Genomic DNA, 7329 nt, shown 5'->3' on the forward strand with positions numbered 1-7329 from the left:
CGAATGAATCTGCCAGGTGCAGGCCGCCAGATCTCAGCAGGCGCACTGCGCATGCGCCCACCATTTTAGAAGATGGCGGTGCCCATGGGGGAAGGCCCGAAGGCGGAGGGACACCGAGACTCAGGAGGCACCGGACGGCGGGAGGAGCAGAGGGCAGAAGGGAGGAGAGCAAATACTGATGGCGTCGGCAGATCGCAGTCGTCAGTCGGTAGCAGGGGCAGATCGCGGTCTCCAGCCATGGCCGATGATATTGCAGCATCAGCTATGGCTGGATTGTAATATTTCACCAAGTTTCATTGGTAAAATATTACAATTGCTCTGATCATTCACTTTCAACAGCCAATCAGCGATCGTAGCCGGGGGGGCGGGCTTCGGCCCCCCCCAGGCTACGATCACTCTGATTGGCTGTTGAAAGTGAATGACAAATATTACAATTGCTCTGATTGACAAATATTACAATTGCTCTGATCAATCAGAGCAATTGTAATATTTTACCAATGAAACTTGGTGAAATATTACAATCCAGCCATAGCTGATGCTGCAATATCATCGGCCATGGCTGGAAACCGCGATCTGCCACCGACTGACGACGGCGATCTGTCGCCACCATCAGTATTTGCTCTGCTCCACTCTTCTGCCCTTTCAGTGACCCCGGTCATTCGACCTGCAGGAACGCGATCTCGTCATGACGCCGCATAGGCGTCATAGGTCGAATTGGCACCGACTTTCATGACGCCTACGTGGCGTTACAGGTCAAGAAGGGGTTAAAGTGAAAATGGATGGTAAGTGATCTTTGTGAATGTCAACATTTTAATAGGCCCCCTTGTTTTTGTTTAATCACTAGGATAGGCCTAAAAAATATCTAGTGCTAAGAAGAACACTGGATGTGTGCTATGTAAAACTCCACTAGCAGTGGACTGGCAGAAAAATCTCTCTTCGGACCATTATTGAGGAGACCTCAGACTATTGAAATAGCACAGAAAGAGGACTTAAAAATCCTCCAATAATAGAAAACAGCAAAAGAGAAAAAAGGTTTACCCATCCAGGCCTCCAGACAAATGCATCAGGATGCAGTGGACCCATATAATTAAGATGGCAACACAGGTGCAAGAATACCGATGAAACAACCGCTCACAGCCTACCAATACATGGAGGGGGCGGTTGCCTGGTATGTTAATGCACAATAAAAAACTTGTATGCGGCGCTGTTTACACTATGGCCATGCACAGCATCCGGGCTAGCCTAGTAGTGACACCTTACTATTAGCTCAGGCAGGCTGCCCAGCGCTATCAAAATGCATGCCATGTTAACAGACACCGTAGTTTACAAGACCAAATGGGCCCAACTGCACCCTGAATAAAATGTGCAAAAAACACATTAAAAAAAATGTGGATAGTGCATTTGTCTGGAGGCCTGGATGGGTAAACCTTTTTGCTCTTTTGCTGAGACCCCAGACTATGCCTCAGGGCTGAGGTGGAGGGCTCCCAATTAAAAAAAAAATCCAGGGAATCTGACGTTTCTCCATTATCAGAAGGGGAATATCGCTGTGAATCCTCATCCTCCTTGAACAGTGATATGGGAGCAGACCATATTTTCTGGTGGGAGATGCAAATAGGTTAATTAAAGCAGTTAGGTCAATAATGGGCTTAAAAGAGAAGATGGTTAAATCCCTAGAAGACGTGATGTTCAGAAGGTTAGGGAGAAGAAAACGTACCTTTATTGTTACTCGTAAGATCCAGGCAATCTTTAACAAAGAGTGGAAAAAAACTGAGAAAACAGTGCCTTGCACTTGCCTTCAAAAAGGAGATATCCTTTTGAGAAGGACTCTGAGATATGGGACAAGGTCACTAGGATTGATGGGGCTGTATCAAAATCCTCAAAAGTTGGCCCTACCCTTTGAAGACTCTTGGGTACTTAGCAGCAGCATAGCTACCGGGGGGGGCAGAGGGGGCGGTCGCCCGGGCCCCAAGCTTTGAAGGGGCCCACCAAGCTACGCTACTGTGACTATATGCGTGCACAGCGCACCCAGTTACATTCTGCGGCAGAGCAGGGAGAATCGATCTCCCTACTCTGCCGCCCAGCCACTATGGGCCCCTGAGAAGGCGGTGGGGGGCCCTGTGCCAGCAGTGGGCCCCCCACCTCACAGTCAGCAAAGTCTTCCTGGGCTTTAATTTCTGTGGGCACAAGACCTGTGATGAGGTCACGGGAGGGGAGGAGTCAGGGGGTCACATGATCAGAGGCTTCAGCTGCTGCAGGGCTCTGCTGTGCTGGTTGTCATGGTGCTGGATGAGGTGAAGTAAGTTTCTGTATGGGGTCAGGATTGGTTTACAGGGTGGATGTAGCATAGCTGTGTGTGTTTGAGGTGTACAGAGCGGAGCCGTGTGTGTAGAAGGTGTACGGAGCAGAGAGATGCATGTATAAGTTGTACAGAAGAGCGGAGCCGTGTGTGTATGGGGTGAGCAGAGCTGTTTGTGTACGGAGCAGAGCCGTGTGTGTACGGGGTGTACAGAGCAGAGCCGTGTGTGTACGGGGTGTACAGAGCAGAGCCGTGTGTGTACGGGGTGTACAGAGTGGAGCCGTGTGTGCAAGGTGTACGGATTTGAACCGTATGTGTACGAGGTGTATGGTGCGGAGCCGCGTGTGTACAAGGTGTACGGAGCGGAGCCGTGTGTGTATAGGGGGTATCAGGTGCAGTAATAGGGACACATACGGCAGCAGCGGCTCAGCATTGGGGTATCAGGTGCAGTAATAGGGACACATATGGCAGCAGTGGCTCAGCATTGGGGTATCAGGTGCAGCAATAGGGACACATGCGGCAGCAGCGGCTCAGCATCGGGGTAAAAGGTGCAGTAATAGGGACACATACGGCAGCAGCGACTCAGCATTGGGGTATCAGGTGCAGTAATAGGGACACATACGGCAGCAGCAGTGGCTCAGTATTGGGGTATCAGGTGCAGTAATGGGGACACATACGGCAGCAGCGGCTCAGCATTGGGGTATCAGGTGCAGTAATAGGGACACATACGGCAGCAGCGGCTCAGCATTGGGGTATCAGGTGCAGTAATAGGGACACATATGGCAGCAGTGGCTCAGCATTGGGGTATCAGGTGCAGCAATAGGGACACATGCGGCAGCAGCGGCTCAGCATTGGGGTATCAGGTGCAGTAATAGGGACACATATGGCAGCAGTGGCTCAGCATTGGAGTATCAGGTGCAGCAATAGGGACACATGCGGCAGCAGCGGCTCAGCATCGGGGTATAAGGTGCAGTAATAGGGACACATATGGCAGCAGCGGCTCAGCATTGGGGTATAAGGTGCAGTAATAGGGACAAATACGGCAGCAGCGGCTCAGCATCGGGGTATAAGGTGCAGTAATAGGGACACATACGGCAGCAGCGGCTCAGCATTGGGGTATCAGGTGCAGTAATAGGGACACATACGGCAGCAGCTGCTCAGCATTGGGGTATCAGGTGCAGTAATAGGGACACATACGGCAGCAGCGGCTCAGCATTGGGGTATCAGGTGCAGTAATAGGGACACATACGGCAGCAGCAGTGGCTCAGTATTGGGGTATGAGGTGCAGTAATAGGGACACATACGGCAGCAGCGGCTCAGCATTGGGGTATCAGGTGCAGTAATAGGGACAAATACGGCAGCAGCGGCTCAGCATTGGGGTATCAGGTGCAGTAATAGGGACACATGCGGCAGCAGCGGCTCAGCATTGGGGTATCAGGTGCAGTAATAGGGACACATACGGCAGCAGCGGCTCAGCATTGAGGTATCAGGTGCAATAATAGGGACACATACGGCAGCAGAGGCTCAGTATTGGGGTATCAGGTGCAGTAATAGGGACACATACGGCAGCAGCAGTGGCTCAGCATTGGGGTATCAGGTGCAGTAATAGGGACACATACGGCAGCAGCAGTGGCTCAGCATTGGGGTATCAGGTGCAGTAATAGGAACACATACGGCAGCAGCGGCTCAGTATTGGGGTATCAGGTGTAGTATTAGGGACACATACGGCAGCAGCGGCTCAGCATTGGGGTATCAGGTGCAGTAATAGGGACACATACATCAGCAGTGGCTCAGCATTGGGGTATCAGGTGCAGTAATAGGAACACATACGGCAGCAGCGGCTCAGCATTGGGGTATCAGGTGCAGTAATAGGGACACATACGGCAGCAGCGGCTCAGCATTGGGGTATCAGGTGCAGTAATAGGGACACATACGGCAGCAGCGGCTCAGTATTGGGGTATCAGCGGCTCAGTATTGGGGTATCAGCAGGATGAGGAGTTTGTGCAGGTTGGGGATACATGGTGATGGGGCTGGAATATGAGAAGTGAAACGTGTCGTTGTTGTATTCTCTGTAGCCGAGTCCTGGCTGGAGGAGTTGTCATGTCGGTCTGGGCCAGATGGAAAAGACGTGAAAAGTGACCCATTCCATCAGAAAGAACGTCAGCGGTAAGACACCAACTATACCTGTGCAGTAATCACATATGTTTTGTAGGACTGGTATTTACCACTGACCATATTGCGGTAATATCAATGTTGGTCTTTATATAGGGATTATTTTCAGTAACAGTGCAGTTATCTCTTACATCCACTATTAGGGTGCGTCACCGAGTTGTAATCAAAGTTACCTAGTTAGGGGCCCACTCAGAAGTTTCGCCCCCCCTGAACCGAAACCCTAGCTACACCTCTGGACTACTTAGGGATCCATTAGATAAAAAAAAGCGGATTGTTTTCTGAAACACGTGGAAAGTAGCAGCAGGGGGTCTGAAGTCAGTGATTCCTAGAACCTGTGCTACTCATTCCCTTAGGATTTAGCTCAGAAATAAAACCCCACAGGATAAGATTTTGAACAACCTGATTTTATTACAAGGAGTCGCAGAGTTCCTGGCAGACACGTCTGCAGACTCAGTAAAGCTAGGGGTTAAGTCTGCTTGTTTGTCAAATGCAGGATGGTGAGCTTTGTGGCTCAAAGACTGTCCAGGAGACCTTTAGTCTAAAAACAAACTATGCGACCCACATTGTCCTCCATGTAGTATAATGGGTCCCACGTTGTCCTCCATACAGTACAATGGGCCCGCATAGTCCTCCATGTAATAGGCCCCACATAGTCTTCCATATAGTATAATACACACATTGTCCTTCATGTAATATAATGCACCTCACTTTGTCATCCTTGTAGTATAATGCAACCCACATTGTTCCCCATGCAGTATGATACACTCCACATTGTCCTCCATGTAGTATAATGCGCTGCACAATGTTCTTATTGATTAAAAATAAATATACTCACCTCTCCTTATTTCCTGCTACTCCGATCTCTTCAGAGCGTGGTCTGAAGCACCCGCCCATCTCAACGCAGCGCGCGCCATGTAGTGATATAATCGCGCCTGTGGCCCACTGCACTGGGACATCAGATCTCAGACGCGGAGGGAGAATGATGGAGGAGGGAGTGTCAGCTGACTGCGTCCCTCTTTCATCATTGATTTCAACTGTACCAGCATCCAGGAAGCCGATACAGTTGAATGCGTGATAACAGGGGACCCAACTGACCCTTAAAGGGAATCTGTCACCCCTTTTTTGAATTATCATATAATGATATCATTCAATTGTGTGTCACATAAGGATTCTCTTCGTACTTTTGCTTCCCCCTGACCCCGCACCTTTCATGCATAAATACCTTTTTTATATCGGTTCAGATGTATGTAAACTGCCGCGGTCCGGTCCAATGGGCGGGGCTTATTCACCTGCTCCCCCCTCCCTGTCTTGCTCTACACAAGAAGAAATGCGAAGAGCAAGACAGGGAGGGGGGGAGCAGTTGAATAAGCCCCGCCCAGCAGACAGGACCGCGGCAGTTTACATACATCTGAACCGATATAAAAAAGGTATTGATGCATGAAAGGTGCGGGGTCAGGGGGAAGCAAAAGTACTAAGAGAATCCTTATGTGACACACAATTGAATGATATCATTATATGATATCTCAAAAAAGGGGTGACAGATTCCCTTTAACGGCCGCATGATCTGTCACCATTAACGGTACAACACTGGGCAGTCGCATGGTCTGCCGCCATTGGCAGTACAACACTGGGCAGTCACATGGTCTGCCGCCATTAGCGGTACAACACTGGGCAGTCGCATGGTCTGCCGCCATTAGCGGTACAACAATGGGCAGTCGCATGGTCTGCCGCCATTGGCGGTACAACACTGGGCAGTCACATGGTCTGCCGCCATTAGCGGTACAACACTGGGCAGTCGCATGGTCTGCCGCCATTGGCGGTACAACACTGGGCAGTCGCATGGTCTGCCGCCATTAGCGGTACAGCACTGGGCAGTCGCATGGTCTGCCGCCATTAGCGGTACAACACTGGGCAGTCGCATGGTCTGCCGCCATTAGCGGTACAACACTGGGCAGTCGCATGGTCTGCCGCCATTGGCGGTACAACACTGGGCAGTCGCATGGTCTGCCGCCATTGGCGGTACAACACTGGGCAGTCGCATGGTCTGCCGCCATTAGCGGTACAACACTGGGCAGTCGCATGATCTGCCGCCATTAGCTGTACAACACTGGGCAGTCGCATGGTCTGCCGCCATTGGCGGTACAACACTGGGCAGTCGCATGGTCTGCCGCCATTGGCGGTACAACACTGGGCAGTCGCATGGTCTGCCGCCATTAGCGGTACAACACTGGGCAGTCGCATGGTCTGCCGCCATTGGCGGTACAACACTGGGCAGTCGCATGGTCTGCCGCCATTAGCGGTACAACACTGGGCAGTCGCATGGTCTGCCGCCATTAGCTGTACAACACTGGGCAGTCGCATGGTCTGCCGCCATTGGCGGTACAACACTGGGCAGTCGCATGGTCTGCCGCCATTAGCGGTACAACACTGGGCAGTCGCATGGTCTGCCGCCATTAGCGGTACAACACTGGGCAGTCGCATGGTCTGCCGCCATTAGCGGTACAACACTGGGCAGTCGCATGGTCTGCCGCCATTGGCGGTACAACACTGGGCAGTCGCATGGTCTGCCGCCATTGGCGGTACAACACTGGGCAGTCGCATGGTCTGCCGCCATTGGCGGTACAACACTGGGCAGTCGCATGGTCTGCCGCCATTGGCGGTACAACACTGGGCAGTCGCATGGTCTGCCGCCATTGGCGGTACAACACTGGGCAGTCGCATGGTCTGTACAACACTGGGCAGTCGCATGGTCTGCCGCCATTGGCGGTACAACACTGGGCAGTCGCATGGTCTGCCGCCATTGGCGGTACAACACTGGGCAGTCGCATGGTCTGCCGCCATTAGCGGTACAACACTGGGCA

This window comes from Dendrobates tinctorius, unplaced genomic scaffold, assembly GCF_039654945.1.
Source record: "Dendrobates tinctorius isolate UK_male_01 unplaced genomic scaffold, ASM3965494v1 ptg000091l, whole genome shotgun sequence".
Taxonomy (NCBI): domain Eukaryota; kingdom Metazoa; phylum Chordata; class Amphibia; order Anura; family Dendrobatidae; genus Dendrobates; species Dendrobates tinctorius.